General features: G+C 41.3%; 1 protein-coding gene across 1 annotated transcript in view; it reads left to right on the top strand.

Annotated features, from left to right (window-relative positions):
- Window positions 1-26,546, top strand: part of LOC120020998 (astrotactin-2-like) — a 521,153-nt gene that overhangs the window by 251,122 nt on the left and 243,485 nt on the right. The gene's annotated exons all lie outside the window — the stretch shown is intronic.

Here is a 26,546-nt window from a genome sequence, read left to right as displayed (position 1 = left end):
TTGTGCTATGCTTCTTCCTGAAGCCCGATTGGTACATTGATAAAATAGAGTTAGTAAATAAAAACTCTTTTAGCTGTTCACTTACAAGGGTCTCAAGTATTTTCACCAGGGGTGACAGCTTTGAGATTGGCCTATAATTATTTAAAAGAGTTGGATCTCCCCCTTTTAAAAGTGGTAGGACAAATGCTGATTTCCAGATCTTTGGAATTTCATTACATTCCAGGGTTAGATTGAACAGATATGTAAGTGGTTCAGCTATGAAATCAGCTGCTAGATTTAAAAAGCAGGGATCCAAAACATCAGGACCTGCAGGCTTTCTTTGATCTAAGGATTTCAGGGCTTTATGTACCACCTGCACTGAGAATGGCAGAAAGCTAAAAGTTTGACCAGCTCTCACTGGTTCATCCACACAGGGTTGTACAGAGACAGAGGACACTGGTTCATCCACACAGGGTTGTACAGAGACAGAGGGCACTGAATCAAACAGCCTACCAGATGATACAAAGTGCTCATTGAAACAATTCAGCATTTCAGTTTTGTCATATATAGCAACAGAGTCCTTCAAAACACATGACGGTAATTCATTAACATTACTGTTACCACACATAGACTTAATAGCATTCCAAAACTTTCTAGGGTCATTCAGGTTATCAGTGGTAACAGACATAAAATATTCAGACTTGGCCTTCCTGAGAAGAAAAGAACACTTGTTTCTTAACTGCCTAAAAATAAGCCAATCAGCATCAGAACAAGATTTCCTTGCTTTAGCCCAGGCTAGATTACGGTCGTGAATAATACAAGACAGCTCAGAAGAAAACCATGGATTATCCCGCCCTTTAACCCTGAACCTGCGGAATGGTGCATGTTTGTTTACTATTTGGAAAAACCCATCATGAAAGAATTTCCAGGCAGTTTCCACATCAGGGATAAGCTCAATCTTGCTCCAGTCAAAATAAAACAAATCATGAAAGAAAGCCTGCTCATTAAAACACTTCAAATTTCTCTTACGAATAAAACGTGGATTTGTCTTTGGAACCTTAGTATTTCTAACAGCAACAACAGCACAATGGTCACTTAAATCATTACAAAAAACACCAACCGCAGAATATTTATGTGAAACATTTGTCAATATCAAATCAATCAGGGTAGATTTATCTGGGCATTTAAGATTTGGGCGAGTGGGTGAATTAATCAACTGGGTAAGATTCATAGAATTACAAAACATTTTTAAATCATCAGACACCGGCTTTAACCAACACCAGTTGAGATCACCAATCAAGATCATTTCACTGTAAAGAAGTTTAGACATAAGGTGCGTCAAAGAAGAAAATGCATCACCAAGAGCAGAGGGGGGTCTATAACAGCCAATCACAGTTATAGAGAGGCCCTTTGAAACCTCAATATTCAAAGCAAGAAATTCCAACTGTTTACAAATAGTTTCAGACTTTGCCACACTTACATGGAATTTAGATTTTACATATATAGCCACACCCCCACCTTTCTTAACCCGATCTGTGCATATCAGGGCCAGGGTTAGGTTGCACGTTACCTGATATCAACAACAGAAGAATAACTAAGCACCTCTGTTTAATAACCTTGCACGGCTTCTCTTTTTTAAGAGACCTACTGCAAGCGAATTCTACAAGTGAGTTTCCAGACAATACAAAACAGTCATTTAAAACCATTAGACTTTGGTAGTGACACAAATTCGTACTGTTCACATCATGCCACAAATGCATCGGCACTTGGACGAGTGGACCGAGTGAAAAAGAGCGAGTTCCTGCAGACAAAATGTCTAATGGACGCGAGAGTACATTGTCAGATGTACTCACCCTGCGACAATGTTCGTTTTCTCCAGAGTTCAGTAAAGTCAGTGCGCAAAGCAATACCACGTAAATTGTCATTTTCTCTGACCAAAAAACAAGAGGCCAACGAAGGTAAGTGGAGAGAGGGACAGCGTGTATGTGAGTCAATGTGAGTGTTTGCGCGTGTGAGTAGATTGGGTGTTGAGGGCGATAGAGAGAACGGGTTGAGCTGCCACTGACAGCCAGGCGAAGAGCAAAAAGGAGCAGCTTGGACAAGACACTCCGCGGACGAAGGAGAAACTCAGGCCAGCCAGAGATAGGGTTACTTTGGTAAACTTCAAGTAATGAAGTTCCGAGTTGAGGAGGACCCGTGATCTTTACACCAGCAAAAATAAAATAGTTTGCACTACGCAACAACGAAGTTACGCAACCATAAATAAATAGATTATTAGTAGGTTAAAATGTACTAGTCACAAACAAACGACTTGACATGCTGCCATCTTGGATTTACTTTGTTTTGTATTTCAGTGTGCAGTTTGATCCATTACATTTTTATCATGAACACTTACCACGCTGCGCATTGGTCCTCCTCTCTTTCTTCCAACGAAGATCGTTACAGGATGACTTCTGTTTGTGTTATGTTTTTATTTTAGAAGATTTTGCATTAGCTGTCTTTGCATCAAGTTGATTTATTTCACTATAGAAGCTCAGCCATGTGTGAGGAGAAGTGTTAGCATTCTCCACACGGCCACACAACCCATTATTTCTTTCTGTAGCAGCTCACCTTCCTCCCTCAATATTTTCTTCAGAATTTAAGAGTCATTTGTCAATGCTTTGTGCGTAAGTCAAGCTCAGATGACGCACAGAAAGCCATGTGTTACTGTTTCAGGATGCAAGCTAGCCTAGAAAAGAGAGCTGCCAAAAATAAAGAGAAAGTGAGAATGGAGTGTGTGCGTGTGGGAGAGAGAGAATTTGATGGAGAGAGAGTCTGAGGGGGAGAAAGAGAGAGGGGGGGTTTGAGGGAGATAGAGAGAGAGACCCAGGCTAAGGGCAAACTTGTTTTTATCATGGATTTGTTGGCTTTCAGCAAGGTGCTACTGTGAAGCATTTCAGTGTGATTGTGCCGTAGGTGCGTAAAGCATGACAGGGCTATGCGAGGGAACACATGACTAATGATTCTTTATTAACTTTAAACCGGCGCTAGTAAGGGCAGATAAGAGTGGCAGCGCCCCCAAGGGAGTGCTGGCGAGAGGTCCCACATACCGTGTGTGTGTGTGCACGTGCGTGTGTATGTGGGTTTGTGTGTGTCAGAGCAGAGAAATTTGACTTGGCCAGGTACAGAATGAGAAGGGGCTATATATAGCAGGGTGGTTTTATATGCTGCATTTGGGGTTTTCTAGGACGGCACAGATTGGGTAGAGGGCAGGGAGGTATACAATTATGAAAGGTTACTAGCTGGAGGTACATTTCTCAAGTGCTTTCAAGATATATATTTGTTTATTTTTTAGAATCTTCCTTATCAATTGTATCTTCTTTAAGGACATCTTTCCATTTCCTTTTCCACCTGTCATATTTACAGTAGTGCAGACACTGTTATACACTTGCTATTTTAATATTACATGTCTTTTTATCACATTATTTGCCTTCAAGGGGAAGCTAAAAGCCTCATACTGTCACCATACTGTCGCCAGAGTGCCCTTCATTAAGCACACCTGTCACCATCATTACGTGCAGCTGCGCAATACTGGACTCACCTGGACTACATTACTTTGTTGATTGCCCCTACATATCTGTCTGCTCCTCAGTTTTTTCCCTGTGTCAGCATTAATACCATTATTTTTTCCCTGTCTAGACGCTATTCTGTTTCATGTCCGTTGTTCATTAAATGTTCACTCCCTGTACTTGCTTTTCGGTCTCCAGCATCTGTCCTTAAACATATCTTGTCTGATTCCTTTTGCTGAGGGCATTTCTCTGCCACATATTACTGCCTGCAGTGGACCAGCCTCAAATGGAAATGGAACAGTCATTGACTATATAAACTCAGCAAAAAAAGAAACGTCCCTTTTTCAGGACCCTGTCTTTCAAAGATAATTCATAAAAATCCAAATACCTAGGCATGCTGCAAGGAGGCATGAGGACTGCAGATGTGGCCAGGGCAATACATTGCAATGTCCGTACTGTGAGACGCCTAAGACAGCACTACAGGGAGACAGGATGGACAGCTGATCGTCCTCGCAGTGGCAGACCACGTGTAACAACACCTGCACAGGATCGGTACATCCGAACATCACACCTGCGGGACAGGTACAGGATGGCAACAACAACTGCCCAAGTTACACCAGGAACGCACAATCCCTCTCACAATCCGCAATAGGCTGAGAGAGGCTGGACTGAGGGGTTGTAAGCCTGTTGTAAGGCAGGTCCTTACCAGACATCACTGGCAACAACGTCGCCTATGGGCGCAAACCCACCGTCGCTGGACCAGACAGGACTGGCAAAAAGTGCTCTTCACTGACGAGTCGCAGTTTTGTCTCACCGGGAGTGATGATCGGATCTGCGTTTATCGTCGAAGGAATGAGCGTTACACTGAGGCCTGTACTCTGGAGCGGGATCGATTTGGAGGTGGAGGGTCCGTCATGGTCTGGGGCGGTGTGTCACAGCCTCATCTGACTTAGCTTGTTGTCAATGCAGGCAATCTCAACGCTGTGCATTACAGGGAAGACATCCTCCTCCCTCATGTGGTACCCCTCCTGCAGGCTCATCCTGACATGACCCTCCAGCATGACAATGCTACCAGCCATACTGCTCGTTCTGTGCGTGATTTCCTGCAAGACAGTAATGTCAGTGTTCTGCCATGGCCAGAGAAGAGCCCGGATCTCAATCCCATTGAGCATGGACCTGTTGGATCGGAGGTTGAGGGCTAGGGCCATTCCCCCCAGAAATGTCCGGGAATTTGCAGGCGCCTTGATGGAAGAGTGGGGTAACATCTCACAGCAAGAACTGGAAAATCTGGTGCAGTCCATGAGGAGGAGATGCACTGCAGTATTTAATGCAACTGGTGGCCACACCAGATACTGACTGTTACTTTTGATTTTGACCCCCCCTTTGTTCAGGGACACATTATTCCATTTCTGTTAGTCACATGTCTGTGGAACTTGTTCAGTTTATGTCTCAGTTGTTGAATCTTGTTATGTTCATACAAATATTTACACATGTTAAGTTTGCTGAAAATAAATGCAGTTGAGAGTGAGATTACGTTTATTTCTTTGCTGAATTTATGTGGATTGATTGTTGTTATTCCATGTTCTCTTTGCTATTCTATTCCAGGAGCCATTTACAAGGCAGGCAATGATAGAATCGAATAAGAAATTGAGGCTCTAATTTTATAACGTCATCTGCCTACCCTGCAAACGCAACACTACACGGCATAAATAGACAACATCGTTGGCTTATTATTTTCCTTTCTCATGAGAACTGTGAAATAGTTTTTATCTTCTTACCAAAATACTAGTCACAGACCAGAGTAGTTCTTTTAGAGTAGTTCTTGCAATACAAGTTGTTTGTGGTGATGTTAAAATGAGGGGTGTTGTAAAAAACTAAGTAATGAGCGATTGGATCATCTCTAACAAATCAGAGTATCAAAGTCAATTAAACATGTTCTTGCTCTAACCCAACCTATTGGTTTATGGGATGAATCAGACAGTCTAGAATGGATTTCCATTCTAGAAATCATCAGGGAGGTACTCAGATCCAGACTCATAGCGGAGAAGAAACTAAGGTATGTTGGTGTGGAATAGTGTTTGATCGTGTAACCTGTCTCTACTCTACTCTTCAATGCCCCTTGAGGCAGAAAAACCTCATAAAAATGTTTTCCCCACTGTGGCCTTGCTTTTTTATGTGTGGAATTGAGGTGATACCTGGAGGACTTTACATTGAAATCTGAATCTGTACAGTTAACAATGAAGACTGAATGATGCTGCAGTAAGGGTCAAGGCCTGTCCTCTTTCTTCCCCCTCTTTTTCCTTCATCCTTTGTGTTTTCATTGTAAAGCCTATTTAATCTTACCATATGTGAGGTTTGAAATGCATATATTCTGTACTATTCAGTATGATTTCAGACACCAAATGGTATATACTGTATAAGCAACAAAAGAAATGCAGGGCTGTCAGTTCAAATAGGTCAAAGTTATTCACTTGCGCATTGACTGCATCCACACAAATAAATTGGCGAAACACCACCTACACTCAAACAAAGCTGCTGAGCCATTCCAAGCACTTTACCATGGCCTTCAAAATGCATTGGAGAAAAACAAAACCATTTTCTATATAATAAATGTGCCTTCAGAAAGAATTCACACCTCTTGACTTTTTCCACATTTTGTTGTGTTACAGCCTGAATGTAAAATGTATTAAAATTAGATTTATTGTCACTGGCCTACACACAATACCCCATAATGTCAGTGGAATTGTTTTTCAACATTTTTACAAATTAATGAAAAATGTCAAGCTGAAATGTCTTTAGTCAGTAATTATTCACCCCTTTGTTATGGAAGGCCTGAATAAGTTCAGGAGTAAAAATGTGCTTGACAAGCCACATAATACTTTGCATGGACTCACTATGTGTGCCATAATAGTGTTTAACAGGATTGCATGATGCATTGAATTTCAAACACAAATTCATCCAAAGACCAGGGAGGATTTTCAATGCCTTGCAAAGGACACCTATTGGTAGATGGGTCAAAATTAAACAAGCAGATATTGAATATCCCTTTGAGCTTGGTGAAGTTATTAAATATACAACAGATACAGGCGTCCTTCCTAACTCAGTGACCGAGAAGGAGAAGGAAACCTCTCAGGGATTTCACCATGAGGCCAGCAGGACAATAATTTAAAACACAAGGCCAAATCTACACTGGAGTTGCTTACCAAGAAGGCAGTGAATGTTCCTGAGTGGCCGAGTAGTAAATAAATATACTTGATAATATATGGTAAGACTTGAAAATTGTTGCTAGCAATGATCAACAACCAATTTGACAGAGCTTGAATATTTTTGACAAGAATAATGGATACACGTTGCACAGCTCTTCGAGACATACCCAGAAAGACACAGATGTAATCACTGCTTAAGGTGCTTCTACAAAATATTGACTCAGGGGTGTGAATAATTACAGTATCAGTCAAAAAAATTATTTTTTAGGTTTTTCTTTAGTTTTACTATTTTCTACAATGTAGAGTACTAGTGAAATCAAATAAAATGTTATTGGTCACATGCACATTGTTAGCAGATGTTATTGTGAGTGTAGCGAAATGCTTGTGCTTCTAGTTCCAACAGTGCAGTAATATCTAACAAGTAATCTAACAATTCCACAACAACTACCTAATACACACAATCTAAGTAAAATAATGGAATAAGAATATATACATATAAATATATGGATGAGCAATGACCGAGCGGCATAGGCAAGATGCAATAGATGGTATAAAATATGTTATATACATATAAGACGAGTAATGCAAGATACAGTTGAAGTCGGAAGTTTACATACACTTAGGTTGAAGTCTTTAAAACTCGTTTTTCAACCACTCCACAAATTTCTTGTTAACAAACTATAGTTTTGGCAAGTTGGTTAGGACATCTACTTGGTGCATGACACAAGTAATTTTTCTAACAATTGTTTACAGACAGATTATTTCACCTATAATTCACTGTATCACAATTCCAGTGGGTCAGAAGTTTACATACACAAGTTGACTGTGCCTTGAAACAGCTTGGAAAATTCCAGAAAATGATGTCATGGCTTTAGCAGCTTCTGATAGGCTAATTGACATCATTTGAGTCAATTGGAGGTGTACCTGTGGATGTATTTCAAGGCCTACCTTCAAACTCAGTGCCTCTTTGCTTGACATCATGGGAAAATCAAAAGAAAGCAGCCAAGACCTCAGAAAAAAAATTAAAGACCTTTTTGAGAAATGTCCTCTGGTCTGATGAAACAAAAATAGAACTGTTCGGCCATAATGGCCATAGTTGTGTTTGGAGAAAAAAAGAGGGAGGCTTGCAAGCTGAAGGACACCATCCCAACCGTGAAGCCCGGGGGTTGCAGCATCATGTTGTGGGGGTGCTTTGCTGCAGGAGGGACTGGTGCAATTCACAAAATAGATGGCATCATGATGCAGGACAATTATGTGAATATATAGAAGCAACATTTCAAGACATCAATCAGGAAGTTAAAACTTGGTCGCAAATGGGTCTTCCAAATGGACAATGACCCCAAGCATACTTCCAAAGTTGTGGCAAAATGGCTTAAGGACAACAAAGTCAAGGTTTTGGAGTGGCCTTCACAAAGTCCTAACCTCAATCCTATAGAACATTTGTGAGCAGAACTGAAAAAGCGTGTGCGAGTAAGGAGTTCTACAAACCTGACTCAGTTACACCAACTCTGTCAGGAGGAATGGGCCAAAATTCACCCAACTTATTGTTTTGAAGCTTGTGGAAGGCTACCCAAAACGTTTGACCCAAGTTAAACAATTTAAAGGCAATACTACCAAATACTAATTGAGTGTATGTAAACTTCTGACCCACTGGGAATGTGGTGAAAGAAACAAAAGCTGAAATAAATCATTCTCTCTACTATTATTCTGACATTTAACATTCTTAAAATAAAGTGTGATCCTAACTGACCTAAGACAGGGACTTTTTACTCTGATTAAATGTCAGGATTTGTGAAAAACTGAGTTTAAATGTATTTGGCTAAGGTGTACGTAAACTTCCGACTTCAACTGTATGTAAACATTATTCAAGTGGCATTGTTAAAGTGACTAGTGATCCATTTATCGGAGGGCCTGTTGTCCGGACCTCTGGCAGTCTCTATGGGGGTACCACAGGGTTCAATTCTCGGGCCAACTCTTTTCTCTGTATATATCAACAATGTCGCTCTTGCTGCGGGTGATTCCCTGATCCACCTCTACACAGACGACACCATTCTGTATTCATCTGGCCCTTCTTTGGACACTGTGTTAACAAACCTCCAAACGAGCTTCAATGCCATACAACACTCCTTCCATGGCCTCCAACTGCTCTTAAAAGCTAGTAAAACTAAATGCATGCTTTTCAACCAATTGCTGCCTGCACCCGCTAGCATCACTACTCTGGACGGTTCTGACTTAGAATATGTGGAGAACTACAAATACCTAGGTGTCTGGCTAGACTGTAAACTCTCCTTCCAGACTCACATTAAACATCTCCAATCCAAAATTAAATCTAGAATCGGCTTCCTATTTTGCAAAAAATCCTCCTTCACTCCTGCCGCCAAACATACCCTAGTAAAACTGACTATCCTACCGATCCTCGACTTCGGTGATGTCATCTACAAAATAGCCTTCAACACTCTACTCAGCAAATTGTATACAGTCTATCACAGTGCCCTCCGTTTTGTCACCGAAGCCCCATATACCACCCACCACTGCGACCGTATGCTCTCGTTGGCTGGCCCTCGCTACATATTCATTGCCAGACCCACTGGCTCCAGGTCATCTATAAGTCTTTTCTAGGTAAAGCTCCGCCTTATCTCAGCTCACTGGTCACGATAACAACACCCACCCGTAGCACGCGCTCCAGCAGGTATATCTCACTGGTCATACCCAAAGCCAACACCTCTTTGGCTGCCTTTCCTTCCCGTTCTCTGCTGCCAATGACTGGAACGAATTGCAAAACTCGCTGAAGTTGGAGACTTATATCTCCCTCACTAACTTTAAACATCAGCTATCTGAGCTGTTTACAGATCGCTGCAGCTGTACACAGCCCATCTGTAAATACCCCATCCAATCTACCTACCTCATCCCCATATAGTTTTTTATTTACTTTAATGCTCTTTTGCACAGCAGTATTTGTACTTGTACATCATCATCTGCACGTCTATCACTCCAGTGTTAATTTGCTAAATTGTAATTACTTCGCTACTATGGTCTACTGCCTTACCTCCTCACGCCATTTGCTTACACTGTATATAGACTTTTTTCTATTGTGGTATTGACTGTACGTTTGTTTATTCCATGTGTACCTCTGTGTTGTTGTTTGTGTCGCACTACTTTGCTTTATCTTGGCCAGGTCGCAGTAAATGAGAACTTGTTCTCAACTGGCCTACCTGGTTAAATAAAGGTGAAATAAAAAATTAAATTAAATTAAAGTGGCCAATGATTTCAAGTCTGTATGTAGGCTGCAGCCTCACTGTGTTAGTGATGGCTGTTTAACAGTCTGATGGCCTTGAGATAGAAGCTATTTTTCAGTCTCGGCCCCAGCTTTGATGGACCTGTACTGACCTCACCTTCTGGATGGTAGCGGGGTGAACAGGTAGTGGCTCGGGTGGTTGTTGTCCTTGATGATCTTTTTGGCCTTCCTGTGACAGCGGGTGCTGTAGGTGTCCTGGAGGGCAGGTAAATTTGCCCCCGGTGATGCGATGTGCAGACTGCACCACCCTCTGGAGAGCCCTGTGGTTATGGGCAGTGCAGTTGCCATACCAGGCTGTGATGCAGCCCAACAGGATGCTCTCGATTGTGCATCTGTAAAAGTTTGTGAGGGTTTTAGGTGACACGTCAAATTTCTTCAGCCTCCTGAGATTGAAGAGGCACTGTTGCACCTTCTTTACCAGACTGTCTGTGTGGGTGGACCATTTCAGTTTGTCCATGATGTTTACACCGAGGAACTTAAAACTTTCCACCTTCTCCACTGCTGTCCCGTCTGTGGATAGGGGGGTGCTCCCTCTGCTGTTTCCTGAAGTCCACAATCATCTCCTTTGTTTTGTTGACGCTGAGTGAGAGGTTGTTTTCCGGACACCACACTCCAAGTGCCCTCACCTCCTCCTTATAGGCTGTCTCATCGTTGTTAGTAATCAAGCCTACTACTGTTGTGTCTGCAAACTTGATGATTGAGTTGGAGGCGTGCATGGCCACGCAGTCATGGGTGAAAAGGGAGTACATGAGGGGGCTGAGCAGACACCCTTGTGGGGCCCCAGTGTTGAGGATCAGCGAAGTGGAAATGTGGTTTCCTACCTTCACCACTTCTGGGGGCGGCCCGTCAGGAAGTCCAGGACCCAATTTTACAGGGCGGGGTTGAGACCCAGGACCTCAAGCTTAATGATGAGCTTGGAAGGTACTATGGTGTTGAATGCTTAGCTGTAGTCAATTAACAGCATTCATCGGTATTCCTCTTGTCCAGGTGGGATAGGTATTCCTCTTGTCCAGTGTGATGGCGATTGCATCGTCTGTGGACCTATTGGGGCAAATATTTTATATTTCAGATTCTTTAAAGTAGCCACCCTTTGCCTTGATGACAGCTTTGTACACTTTTGGCATTCTCTCAATCAGCTTCATGAGGTAGTCACCTGGAAAGCATTTCAATTAAGCATTTCAATGTGTGCCTTGTTAAAAGTTAATTTGTGAAATGTCATTCCTTAATGCGTTGGAGCCAATCAGCTGTGTTGTGACAAGGTAGGGGTGGTATACAGAGTAGCCCTATTTGGTAACATACCAAGTCTATATTATGGCTTGTACAGCTCAAATAAGCAAAGAGAAATGACAGTCCATCATTACTTCAAGACATGAAGGTCAGTCAATGCGGAAAATTTGCAGTGCAGTCACAAAAACCATCAAGCGCTATGATGAAACTGGCTCTCATGAGGGCCGCCACGGGAAAGGAAGACCCAGAGTTACCTCTGCTGCAGAGGATAAGTTCATTAGAGTTAACTGCACCTCAGATTGCAAACCAAATAAATGCTTCACAGAGTTCAAGTAACAGACACATCTCAACATCAACTGTTCAGAGGTGATTGCTTGAATCAGGCTTTTATTGTCGAATTGCTGTAAAGAAACCACTACTAAAGGACACCAATAAGAAGAAGAGACATGTTTGGGCCAAGAAACACGAGCAATGGACATTAGACTGACAAAATCTGTCCTTTGGTCTGATGAGTCCAAATTTGACATTTTTGGTTCCAAACACCGTGTCTTTGTGAGATGCAGAGTAACTCCCACTGTGAAGCATAGAGGAGGTGTGATGGTGTGGGGGTGCTTTGCTGGTGACACTGTCAGTGGAAAAGCGTTCCTCATGAAGCTGGTTGAGAGAATGCCAAGAGTGTGCAAAGCTGTCATCAAGGCAAAGGGTGGCTACTTTGAAGAATCTCAAATATAAAATATTTTTTTATTTGTTTAACACTTTTTGAGTTACTACATGGTTCCGTGTGTGTTATTTAATAGTTTTGATGTCTTCACTATTATTCTACAATGTAGAAAGTAGTTAAAAAAAAAAAAAAACTGAAATTAGTTGGTGTGTTCAAACTTTTGACTGGTACTGTATGTAATTTAGATATTTCTGTATTTAGTTTTCAATGCATTTGCAAACATATCTAAAAACATGTTTTCACTTTGTCAATATGGGGTATTGTGCGTAGATATATATATTTTGAATTTAGGGTGTAACAACAAAATGTGCAATAAATCAAGCATTTTGAATACTTTCTGAAGGCACTGTATGTAATATGAGTAGTCTGTTATGAATAGTGAAACTTCGAAGTTGGAAGTGGTGCACTTGGAAGTTCCACTCCGTTCACCCACAAATCTTAAGAGAGGTTACAAAAACACAGTATTTTCAGCATCCTCTAACAACAGGTAACATTGGTGTCTATTGCTTGCACTACATCACTTGGCTTAACCCATGTTTCAGAGCCCTGGTTCTGGTGCATTTTATTTGGATTTGTTCAGTATTGCTGGTATGAGAGGAGGTCCTCTCAAGCATCATTGATGAATTTCATCTAATCCACCCAAATTAGTAGATTTGATCTAATAATGGATGTCAACATGTAAACTCTGTATTCTATTTTGACCATTGCTTCAGGGCTCCCTCTCCATGGGTGCTAATATGGTTACATTTTCTAATTTTGTTAAGGCCAAAAATGTATTTCTGAGTCATACAGGCATTTCGTTAGTTTTTCCCAAATAGTGAAGTAAATAGTTTCTACTGTTATGTGTTCAGCTTTGTGGTGAGAGTGTATTACATACAGATTGTTTCCTTATAATGTTGGAACCTGTTTCCTTGGAAACTAATGTACCTCATTTATTTATTTAATGCAGTTCGAAAGATGGGACTTTAAATTGAATTAAGTACTTTACCTGTTTTGAAACAAGAAGGGAATAGCAGAAATAGACGTTTTTGAGGCATCTTTAAATACAGCACTGCTACACGATCCACAAAGTGTTTTCCATAAAAAAAAACAATTCTGATCAATTTTTCCCTATAACTAGCAATGGATTTTTGTCATTAATGGCCTTATTCATAACATAACATACGGGACTTCTACTGGTACATTGAAATGCCATCTGCTCTCCGTCTCAGTACCCAAACAACACATCACAGTTTAAACAACAGACACCGTATATATCAGTGCCACTTTGGGCTAAAATTATCTGCAGGGCTGAAGCTGTGCTGGTTTTGTATTTGAACTCAAGTTCCTCCAAGCATAGTAATACCACGAGAGCGAGACAAAGAGATAAAAAGGAAAGTGAGATATAGAGGAGAGAGATAGAGGAGAGGGAGAGAGAAAGTACAAGACAACAAGATAGAGGGGGAGATCTTTGAAGAGAAAGGACCTTGACGTGATTACCATGTTTACCAATGCCAGCTATAATTATTAATGATTAGAACCTGTTGATATACAACATAAGTGCTGTTGAGCCAAACCTTGTTTTGCACCAGGGCTTATTAAAAGGTGTAGGGACATGTACACTCAGATACAAGTCCAGGGAAACATCAACACCGGTGCAGTGCACACCGTGCTAGTGGCACGACAGGGAAGTGAGTAGCAGCTCCTGATAGTGGGACAGGGAAATGATTAGAAGAGGCCACTTTAGAAGAGGGTCATCCCCACTGCTGCTAGAAACAAATTTGACAAAACATCAAGAAGCAACCGCACGGACGGCCCTGGGAGTCTGCTTATGTGTGACTGTTCCTGGCTTGGTCTCGGTCATTCTCTCTCTTTCATATTGATTTATATAAGTGAGGAGATGTGCTTTAAATAGAGAGTGACCAACTCACTGTATTACTCAGTACTAAATTGAGCTTGTGCATGAGATAAAGATTAAATTCCTTTTGTACTAACTGCAGTCCAGTCAACCTTTATATGAAACAGATTTTTTTTAACAAAGTCTGGAGAAGGGCTGTGGGGTAAAACCATATTTTACTACATTCACGTACCAGCTTGGATTTTTACTTTACCTTACATAACAATATTTCCGTGTTTGGTTTGTTAAATTTAATATAAATCTAATAATGATGAAAATCATCCGTTCTTACCGCCAGTAAGGGACTGCTAACAGTTGAGAACTGCTAATTTGCTAGCAAGAGCTTCGGGTGCGCACATGTAAATGTTTTTGTCATGAATAGTGCCTGTGAGGCAGCGCTGGCGCCGATGGTGCGCACATGTACTTTTTTGCCATGCATCTTGTCTGTGCTGCAGTGCGGGTACCAAATGCACCTTAGAAATCGGCAGAATACACCTTGTGGTGAAAGTAAGAACTGCCATTGAATCCATTGAAAATACTGTAAAATAATAATTATTCTTATAAATGAAAAGTGACTTTCACAAAATAGAAATATACAAAGACAAAACAAATGGGGTATAGTGTGGAAATGATAACAAATGAGTGAAGGAAATGCAGAAATTGATCAATGCTGAAAGTTATTTTTGGTTGAAGTTTGATTTAACAGTATTAAACAGATGAGAGTCCCATTAAAACATAAAATAATGTAAAAAATGTGAAAAATATTGTGAAATTATATTTGGGTCATATCGCCCAGCCCTGAGAAGAAGAATGTTTAAAATAATCTCACTAGATATGTAAGGCAACCTGTATGTATGCTATGCTCGTCTAGGGGAGGAGACCAAAACGCAGCTTGGTAAGTGTTAATTTTAAATTTAATAAATAAACTGAACACTGAAACAACAAAAAAACAACAAAGAGAGTGAACGAAACGAAACAGTCCTGTCTGGTGCAGACACAAAACAGAAACATCTACCCACAACACACAGGTGGAAAAAGGCTACCTAAGTATGATTCTCAATCAGAGACAACGATAGACAGCTGCCTCTGATTGAGAACCACACACGGCCAAACACAAAGAAATAGAAAGCATAGAAAAATGAACATAGAATGCAAGACATAGAATGCCCACCCCAACTCACGCCCTGACCAAACCAAAATAGAGATATAAAAAGGATCTCTAAGGCCACGGCGTGACAATGTAAGATGTTGACCATGTTTGGTCTTTTAGCTCTCCCACGGTGCATTTTGACAGAAAATTAATATAGCCTTATCTTAGTAAGTGAGCATATAGACGAGTTGCCTGACAACGTCACGAAAACGATGCATGCACATTGCAGAAGCAGAAGGCTGTGTGTTGTTGTGATTTTGGACGGTCAGATAGCTAGGAACAATGACAAGAAGCTGCCATGTGGGGAATCGTAGGTGGCTCATTTCAGCTTGTTGAATCTTGTTCTTAATACCATTTGTTGTTTTGAGGTGTTTTGACTCATGTCATGTCTATGCTCATATGGCAAATATTCGCTAGCTAGCTAACCAACAACTGTAATGAGGTATTTGAGAGACAACAAGTACTAATTTTGCAAATGTATTTATGTTTTCAATACACATTTGAAGAGGAAAGATATATATGTTTATATGTCAACAATTATTTGATTCTTAGCCAACCCTGTCTGTTTTGCCCAAAGGATTGAGCAGGCATCGGTTTTGTTGCTAAACAACCCACCCGTCTATTGCTTCCTTCACCAAGAAAATAACCAACCACCCATCCCAACCCCCACACTTCACAGATCCCACACGAATAAAAATGATTGACATTTTATTTATTAAGTGTATTATTGGGTTATATTTAATTGAATGTGGGCCAGAGACAAGTATAGGTCAGTGAAAAGGTTGGTCTATAATGTGTACCAATCAACCCCTAGTATTCATTGTAGGTGCAATTTAGGGTTCCAATGTTTTGGTTCTCTGTTGGCACCATTTGATTTGTTAATTGCATTTCTCTATTACCACTGGTGGTGCCATCCTTATTAACAATACATTTCCATTCTTTGACCATCAATCATTTCTAAGACTCTATTGAATGAAAAAATACCATTCATTCCCATGACAGTATGCATAGGTAGCCAGATAATTCTCTTGTAATAAGCTGTTTCAGTTGCGCTCCAGAGCTGGAGGACTTGTTATACAGGATGTGACATGAGAGGATGGAATGATGTCTTGCATTATTCAAATACTTTGTTTATAGATTGAGGTTCCATTTTGCAGTGCATCTGTAAATGATTGTAGTAGTTGTGCCTCTGTGTTCTATAGCATTATGCACTATATGGTGCTTCAAAGTAATGTGCTATCCTGCTAGAAAGTGAATAAGGAGGTAGCCAGTGGAAGAATGTGAGTCACTGAAGTGAAGTGGGGATATTTGCTCTCCTGCTGTGACTAGCTACGGTCAAAAATAATTCCGTTTCAAGTTTGTATTGGCACGTGCACAAGTATACTGAAATGCCTTTCTTGCTTGCTCATTCCCAACAATGCAGTAATCAATATCAGTAGTACCATCAAAAATACATCAACAAATAAAGTAGAACAAAAACACACAAATATAAATAATAATTATAAAGTATGTCAGTTTGATTTATAATGACTTGATGTTGTACTAGTAGAAAAACTCCAGTTCTATCACCCACCAGTAACGTACTACTACTGCTACTACTACTACTACTACTACTAACAATCAAATGTATATATAAAGCCCTTCTTACACCAGCTGATGTCACAAAGTGCTGTACAGAAACCCAGCCTAAAACCCCAAACAGCAAGCAATGCAGGTGTAGAAGCACGGTGGCTAGGAAAAACTCCCTAGAAAGGCCAGAACCTAGGAAGAAACCTAGAGAGGAACCAGGGGTGGCCAGTCCTCTTCTGGCTGTGCCGGGTGGAGATTATAACAGAACATGGCCAAGATGTTCAAATGTTCATAGATGACCAGCAGGGTCAAATAATAATAATCACAGTGGTTGTCGAGGGTGCAACAGGTCAGCACCTCAGGAGTAAATGTCAGTTGGCTTTTCATAGCCAATAATTCAGAGTATCTGTACCGCTCTTGCTGTCTCTAGAGAGTTGAAAACAGGAAAACTCTCACATGGATAGGCAGAACATTCCATAAAAATGGAGCTCTGCCTCCAGCTGTTTGCTTAGAAATTCTAGGAACAGTAAGGAGGCCTGCGTCTTGTGACCGTAGTGTACGTGTAGGTATGTATGGCCGGACCAAAACAGAGAGATAGGTAGGAGCAAGCCCATGTAATGCTTTGTAAGTTAGCAGTAAAACCTTGAAATCAGCCCTTGCCTTAACAGGAAGCAAGTGTAGAGAGGCTAGCACTGGAGTAATATGATTTTAAAAAATGGTTCTAGTCCAGATTCTAGCAGCTATGTTTAGCACTAACTGAAGTTTATTTAGTGCTTTATTTAGTGCTTTACTACTACTACTACTACTACTGTCGGAGCTAGAAACATAGGCATTTTGCTGCACCCGCAATAACATCTGCTAAACGTGTGTCTGTGACCAATAACATTTGATTCGATTTGATTTACTACTGCTACTGCTACTACTGTTGGAGCTAGAAACATAGGCATTTTGCTGCACCCGCAATAACATCTGCTAAACGTGTGTCTGTGACCAATAACATTTGATTCAATTTGATTTACTACTGCTACTGCTACTAGTAATAGTACTACAATTACTACTACTACAACAACTATTCCTTTGAAATTACTCTGTATGAATACATCAGCTATTTACATTTTTACTAGCAATATTATTTGATGGTACTTTTGGGTGCAAACACCTCTTGGCTCAGCCTCGAGTCATATCAGTATCATTGGGCCTATAACAGTCTCTCTCTCGCATTAAAATGCTCAAGCCATTTCTATGGTATTACCAAGATCACTCAAAGGCAACCAAAATTAAACTTCTCAAACTCAGTCATACAGCTTTCAGCGTGAAACTAGCTATTTATGAATTATGAAGTGTAATATTACAAAAAAAGCTTACATTAATCACGCTACAAACATTCCTTTATTGTATAATTGTCTGAATTCACACAAAATCCATATATTTGGATTATGTGTGAACTGGCCTCTGAATTTCATACCTAAATGTTCTTTCTGACGCCCTTCTGTTTGTTTGTGTTTGAAGCCATTATGTTTAATATGTATCTGTCCTTCCTAGAGGGACCCCTTCTGTTCAACAGAGGTCTGCTTTTACTCAACATGGTGGTGTGATCATGGGAAGCCCAGGGAAACAGTTGCTGTGTGAAGGGAGAATACATCTAGATGAGGAAAATGGGACACACTCTGGATATTGTTCATAGAGAAGAAGATGTACAGCCAACTGTTGAAAGATTGTAACTGAGATGGAGATATTGGACTTAATGTTTTAGATCATGCTCCCCTGGCATAGTCCTCAATGCCTTTTACACGGATGCTCATAATATACCTTTTGAAATAAAACTTTGTACAAATATTTCTAATTTGACCAATTTCCTGAACAATGGCAATATTGTATTATAGTGCCAATTGTATTTCACAGCACAATGGGGAAGTTATGAAACACTAAAATAAGAATTTAACACTTAAAGAAAATGTGCTTTTATATTAAATATGTAGCGTTAATGCTGTCTTGATCTTGTTACAGTACAGCTCACGCTAATTATGCTCAGTCAGTTTAGCATGCTTTCATTTCCTCAACAACATCAAGGCTGTTTTCAATAGAATGGCTGTGATTTTGAAGAGTGTGTGCTTGATGCTATCTCAGTACAGGCTGTCAGAGTCCCTAGACTGCAATTTGGGGAATCAGGCCTTCTCCCGACTGCTAAGCTGTGTGCACAGCTGCACATGAAAGCCCATACAGAGCCACAGTCTCCCTCAGTGAAGACTCAGTGAGACTGGGAGAGATAGAACAATAGAAGAAGAATAAATACCTCTTCAGCAAAAGACGTTTAATTTCAGAGGAACCAGATCACATATCCTCTGGCTATCTGACTGAACGCCAGAGTTTTAATCGCACTATGATGTGTTTGATAGCACTTCCCATTTTGCTGTTCTTTCTTCCCCTTTCTCTTCATCCACTTTTAGCTCCTCGTCTTGTTATCCTCTCCCTCTCTTCCCCTCTTCCTCTCCTTTCCTCCTCTCCACACACCCCTTCTCCTTTTATTTGCTTTCTCCCAAAGGACTGGGCTCTCTGTTTTTATGTACTCTGGAAGCAGTTCCACTATGTGTATATGTAGGCTGTTAAAAATAAAGTATTAATCTCCAGACTGGGTTTCAAACCAAGTTGCTAAGCCCCTTGATGTCTGTCTTGATGTGCAGCTGTTTCCCTCTAATCATTCATTAAGGCAGTGAGTGGGTTGCTCCGCCTGGATTTTTGAACAAACAAATATTGCACTAAAACACTAGCTAGCTTGAGGATAGCTGTGGTGGGGCATTTTAAGTATGGATACAGCCTGTGTCAGAAGAAATGCTAACAGTTTATTTGAATCATATGAGCATATTCCCTTCCATCACACCTCAGCACATTGTATAATAATAACTTTTCACAAAACTTTTGGCTCCTTATAATAGCTCTTATAAAGGCTTACATGCCTACATTCATAATTATTGGTGGAAAGTGCTGTTGAAGAGATATATTGTCAGTGTCTTGGAAAAACCTTGTACAGTATCTCCAAGAAGTAAACTTTTCATAAATTGAACATAAAAGACAAAAATTGACATACAAGGTTATTCCAGGACGCTGAATATGTTACATAAGGCAGGACGCCATATTGTTTTGTTTAATCTAGTTTCAACCCTTGAAATAATTGGATTTTTAATATGCATCCCATTGTTCTCATTCAGTGGCATGTGTGTGTACTTTGGAGGCTTCTTGGTATGTTAACTGGCACATGCCCAAGGTGTTTTTCACTTGTTTATTTGTTTGTGTCTCTTAATTGCCACTGCGATATGAGTGCCACACACAAAGCGCTAGAAAGTGTGGTTTGTTAGCACAGCGTGGCACCTATCTTCCTGTCACACAGTCTGTTCCCCTGTACACGTTTTTCCTCCCTGTGTGCTCAATTCCCCACGGCCCTGTTCCAAAGAATACACTTTTGTTCCTATTCTATGAAAAACACATGTCCCACAGGGGTTCCTTATCCTCACGCTCACCCCACAGTGGGCATGTGGAGTTCAATACCCATGCTTGGTTAAGCAGCCAGAGGTGGTCCCAGCATCCAAACATGAAGCTACTGCCGGTCAAGCTAACATGTTTTCCCAGTGGAAAATATTGATGTATTTTTTCACACATTCTGTTTTTCATTATATTTTTTTCATAAGGAGAAGCTGAGGTGGTTTGAGTGTTGGCTGACAAGGGACTCGTAATACGGCACCAGATTTGTCTACCTCATAGCCAAAGTGAAAGAAAAGAGTTCAAACTTCCAACAACGTTCATAGATAGATGGTGGATCGACCCTTTCTTCATCTCTCGTTTTATTATCTAGCCTAATTTTTCTTATTTATTTCTCACTAAAGCTTGATTGGCAGTTAAGTAGTTAGCGCTACAGCACAAAGATTCAGATGACAAAAACATTGTTGAAAGCATTGGCTTTCACTTTTAATGATGGTTAGATTTTTCCTCAGCCAACCTCGAACCCATGAAAGCATAAAGGAATTGAAATAGGTAGAGATTGGATGCTGATGATATAAGGTTGCCACAGAAACAACAACAATACCTACTTCTCAATTCAAATGTTGTTAGTTATTGTGACAAGACTGCACAAGGTTATGTTTACTGAATAACTTAATGTCTCTAGCCTTTAAAAAGCACACTGCATATTCAGGCAGCGACCAGCGAATAGCGACCATCAATCCTCAGCTTTTTTCCTCAGAGGGACATGTTGCCATGTTGTCCATATTATTTCTCTCCACTCCTAACACATTGTCAGGCAAGGCGAGGTGTTGAAGCCAAAGCGACCTCCCGGCTTGCGGTGCCACGGTGAGCTAACACACCGTTCTTCTTCCTTAGCAACACTCTGCTTTAAGAGCTAACACACCGTTCTTCTTCCTTAGCAACACTCTGCTATAACATTGAGGAGTCAGCTCCTTAATGCACCACTTAATAGTACACAAAGTGGGGCCCTCAACCCCACTTGTAGCGTGTGTGTGTGTGTGTGTGTGTGTGTGTGTGTGTGTGTGTGTGTGTGTGTGTGTGTGTGTGTGTGTGTGTGTGTGTGTGTGTGTGTGTGTGTGTGTGTGTGTGTGTGTGTGTGTGTGTGTGTGTGTGTGTGTATGCACAGACTGAGCAGCTGAATCCAGGTGAAAGCTATGATCCCTTATTGATGTCACATGTGAAATCCACTTCAATCAGCATAGATGAAGCTTGAGACATTTGAGACATGGATTGTGTATGTATGCCATTCAGAGGGTGAATGGGAAACACCAAATATTTAAGTGCCTTTGAATGGGGTATGGTAGTAGGTGCCAGGTACATCGGTTTGAGTGTGTCAAGAACTGCAATGCTGCTGAGTTTTTCACACTCAACAGTGACCTGTGTGTATCAAGAATGGTCCACCACCCAAAGGACATCCAGCCAACTTGACACAACTGTGAGAAGCATTGGAGTCAACATGGGCCAGCATCCCAGTTGAACGCTTTCGACACCTTTTAGATGCCATGCTCCGACGAATTGAGGCTGTTCTGAGGGCAAAATGGGGTGCAAGTTGATATGAAGGTGTCCCTAATGTTTTGTACACTCAGTTTATGTGTGTATGTTTTTTTCCCCTCTTTCTCGAGCGGCTGCTGTACCTCGTAAAGGGCGGCTGTATGTGACAATGCCAGCGGGCGGTGCCTGTTCGCTTTATTAGCAACTTAATGGATGGAGCATGCCGGCGCTCCAATTAGCCCCGGTACGCGACATGCCATCAGCCCCTACCCCCGATGCCTCACAAATGACAGCTTCATACATAGTAAATTGCCATCGCATCAACTTCATAAACATTTTAATTGCAGTGATTGTGCGTGATCGCACTTCCTCGTGAACTGACCCTGCTAAATTGTGTAGCCACTCACTTTCCATAGAAGAATATAAGGCCGGAATGATAGTTTGTCATAACGGTGATTAAGGGAAAAAAAAATTGAATGAATAAAGGGCTATTTTCAGAGATCGGTCCTGCCATTGTTTAAAACCACACAGAGAGAAGCCATATTGGTTTCATTAAAATGTAGGACTGTTTTTGTCTCTATTTACATTCCACCTCAGTGGCAAATGGTGACATATCGATGGAGAGGTGAAGTGCATTAGGGGATGCAGCATAATTTAAGCCACTGTTTTGACCTTATCTCCCCACAAATCCTTCCTGGGGAGACAGGATGCGGCAGGGGGGCAGGCCAGGCCAAATACATCAAGAATTCACCCTTCACATGAATTATGATATCCACTATATGAACTATTGCTCCCTCCCCCTGCATGCCACATTCACCACTAACTCATCTCCCCCTCTCTCTCAACACTCTTCTCACAAAATGACTTTCTCGCACGTGGTCCAACTGGAAATTGGGTGGGTGGGTGTGTGGGTGGGTAGGTGGGTAGGTGGGTGTGTGTGTGTGTGGGTGGGTGGGTGGGTGTGTGTGCGTTTGGCGCAAGTGTATGTGTTGCCTGTGTGTGTTTCCTCTTGCAAGCAGAGCGGAGGTAGAGAGATGAAAATCTAATAATAATGTCAACTACATGTTTTAATAACTGTAGGGTATTTGAGCTTCAGTGAAATCACCAGAAAGCCTAGTGTTAATTTAATAGGAAACCGTAGCAGTAAGACATATTGCTAGCTATAATGTCACTAATGAATACAAAAGTGGAAACATACCACAGGGAGAACATGGCAAGATCTTTATACAGAGATGTGTAGGGCTACAGTGAACTTTAGAGAATTAAGCTATTTCTTTACACACATACCATACCATTTCCATACTGATTGGAATAAGAACTCTAGGTGAACCAAGTCTGTCACAGTGATACTGTATAGCTACAGTAAATAAGACACTGCAATATTGTCACACTGTCCTATTTTTTCAGGTTTTTCTAAACCATCTTTTACTGTTGGTCGAGATTGCTTTTTGTTTTCTGGCAAAGGAATGCAATAAAGAAGGAGCTCAAAACAATATCCCCTTAAGATGTATCTTATTGTGGTGTGTGTTTCTCTGCAGATTGTCGTTGTGGTTGGCTACTCATTGTTTTGCACTGGCCAAGATGGATGCCCTGTCATCATGGACGCTGTTGACCTTATTGTCACTTTTGAAAACCTTGTATCACCTTTGTAGAAATGTTAAAGTTCCCTGACATCACAGAGTCGCCTCTTCGTTGTTGACGTTGAGACTGGTGTTTTGCGGGTACTATTTAATGAAGCTGCCAGTTAAGAACTTGTGAGGCGTCTGTTTCTCAAACTAGACACACTCATGTACTTGTCCACTTGCTCAGTTGTGCACCGTGGCCTCCCACTCCTCTTTCTATTCTGGTTAGTGCCAGTTTGCGCTGTTCTGTGAAGGGAGTAGTACACAGCGTTGTACGAGATTTTCAGTTTCGTGGCAATTTCTCGCATGGAATAGCCTGCATTTATTTTATCAGAACAAGAATAGACGAGTTTCAGAAGAAAGTTCTTTATTTCTGGCTATTTTGATCCTGTAATTGAACCCACAAATGCTGATGCTCCAGATACTCAACTAGTCTAAAGACGGACAGTTTTATTGCTACTTTAGTCAGAAGAACAGTTTTCAGCTGTGCTAACATAATTGCAGAAGGGTTTTCTTTTAAAATGATCAACTTGGATTAGCTAACAGAACGTTCCATTGGAACACAGGAGTGATGGTTGCTGATAATGGGCCTCTGTACGCCTATGTAGATATTCCGTTAAAAAAATCTGCCGTTTCCAGCTACAATAGTCATTTACAACATTAGCAATGTCTACACTGTATTTCTGATCAATTTGATGTGGAAATTTGGAAAAGGAAATTTCTAAGTGACCCCAAACTTTTGAATGGTAGTGTACATGTAACCAAGCCATCCCAGGACCTTCACATCCGGCTTCTTCACCTGCGGGAACGTCTGAAGAGGAGGGGGAATGCTAAGGAGTATTTCTGTTGTTAATAAAGCCCTAATCTTATTGGGTGGACCTGGCTCCTAAATTGGTGGGCCTATGCCCTCCCAGGCCCACCCATGGCTGCACCCCTGCCCAGTCATGTGAAATCCATAGATTAGGGCCTAATGAATTTATTTAAAATGACTGATTTCCTTCTATGAACTGTAACTCCGTAAAATCTATGAAATTGTTGCATGTTGCATTTATGTTCAGTATAGAATAAAGAAAGGACAGCCAGCTAGCACTACCATGTTGAAGCCTGCATGGCACTGTGTCTTAGCTCAGATTAAACACAGAGAGTTCTGATGGCTTCATTATTTGCAATTACACCTCTAATGACTTTTGAATTTCCCTGTGGGCTAGGCAGAGCGGGCACAGACACCTGTGTGAAGCAGAGGGCTATCAGGCATCAGCCTATCAGGCAGCCCCCTGTACCTAAGCTGGCAGGCCCTCGTGCTCTGCCAGATCTCTGGCCATGGGAAATCATATCCAAACACATTAGGAGACTTTGGAAGCGGCTGGACCAAAAAGCCACTATTCGTAATCCCCCTTGTCACTTTCACGCCTGCAGACTCCCACCTGCTCCCCAACACCACAGGCCAGAGGAAAGGCACTAGCACGGCAGCTTTGATGGCTCTGAACAAACATGTGTGACACACTCACACAATCTCACCCAACTACCCAGGCATGCTTTTGTTGTTTGCCTCTAGTATTGCACAAGGGAAACAGTGTCCTTGCACATTTTCATTTTATATTTACATTTTAGTCATTTAGCAGATGCTCTTATCCAGAGCGACTTACAGTTAGTGCATTCATCTTAAGATAGCTAGATGGGACATATCTGTCATAGTAAGTACATTTCTCCTCAATAAAGTAGCTATCAGCAATGTCAGCGCTGATTTAAAAAAAAGTCAAGTGGGAGTGTTGATTCAAGAAAGGCATGTTTTTAATCCATTCTTCTTCTATCTATCTGTCTATCTCTGTGTGTTTGTGTGCCTCTATTTCAAGATCCAAGTTTTAAGTCACATGCACAAGTATAGTGAAATGCCTTTCTTGCAAGCTCCAAACCCAACAATTCAGCAATCAATATCAATGTAGCACAAAAAATAACATAAGGTAAAACAAAAACACACAAGAAATAAAAATAAGAACACGAGAAAGTAATAAGCTACATTATATATACACACAAGAAGCTATTCACAGGTTCAGTTCCAATACCGTATTTAGATACACTACATGACCAAAAGTATGTGGACACCTGCTCGTCAAAGATCTCATTCCAAAATCATGGGCATTGGTAAACCCATTCCTGCTATATAAGCCTCCACTCTTCTGGGAAGGCTTTCCACTAGATGTTGGAACATTGCTGCGAGGACTTGCTTCCATTCAGTCAGAAGAGCATTAGTGAGGTTGGGCACTGATGTTGGGCGATTAGGCCTGGCTCGCAATCGGCGTTCCAATTCTTCCCAAAGGTGTTCGATGGGATTGAGGTCAGAACTCTGTGCAGGCCAGTCAAGTTCTTCCACATCGATATCGACAAATCATTTCTGTATGGACCTCGCTTTGTGCACCGGGGCATATTCATGCTGAAACAGGAAAGGGCCTTCCCTAAACTGTTGCCACAAAGTTGGAAGTCTAGAATCATCTGGAATGTCATTGTATGCTGTAGCGTAAAGATTTCCCTTCACTGGAACTGAGGGGCCTAGCCCGAACCATGAAAAACAGCCCCAGACCATTATTTCTTCTCCAACAAACTTTACAGTTGGCACTATGTATTCGGGCAGGTTAGAGTTATCCTGGCATCCACCAAACCCAGATTCGTCCGTCGAAGTGCCAGATAGTGAAGCTTTCAACTAACAGTTATTGTGCTGACGTTACTTCCAGAGGCAGTTTAGAACTCGGTAGTGAGTGTTACAACCAACAACAGACACATTTTATGGGCTAAGCGCTTCAGAACTCGGCGGTCCTATTCTGTGAGCTTGTGTGGCCAACCACCTTGCGGCTTAGCCGTTTTTGCTCCTAGACATTTCTACTTCACAATAACAGCACTTACAGTTGGCCAGGGCAGCTCTAGTAGGGCAGAAATTTGACGAACTGACTTGTTGGAAAACGGGCATCCTATGAAGGTGCCATGTTGAAAGTCACTGAGCTCTTCAGTACGTGCCATTCTACTGACAGTGTTTGTCTATGGAGATTGCATGGCTGTGTGCTCGATTTTATACACCTGTCAGCAATGGGCGTGGTTGAAATAGCTGAATCCACTAATTTCCACTGATACAGTGCCTTCGGAAAGTATTCAGACCCCTTGACTTTGTCCACATTTTGTTACGTTACAGCCTTATTCTAAAATCTCTCTGAACAATGGCCCAAACATCCCAGTATATCTTTTGGAGATGGATTCCACAATGGGATTGAGTTAAGATACAACTTGAATAGCTCAATTCCATCTGTACCAGTTGCCCTCAGACCACAGCACAGCAGCAACATATCCTAACAGAAGT

The sequence above is a fragment of the Salvelinus namaycush genome, chromosome 26, assembly GCF_016432855.1.
Source record: "Salvelinus namaycush isolate Seneca chromosome 26, SaNama_1.0, whole genome shotgun sequence".
NCBI classification, from domain to species: domain Eukaryota; kingdom Metazoa; phylum Chordata; class Actinopteri; order Salmoniformes; family Salmonidae; genus Salvelinus; species Salvelinus namaycush.
The sequence above is the reverse complement of the archived record's forward strand: the minus strand, read 5'-3'. Positions and strand labels throughout refer to the sequence as shown.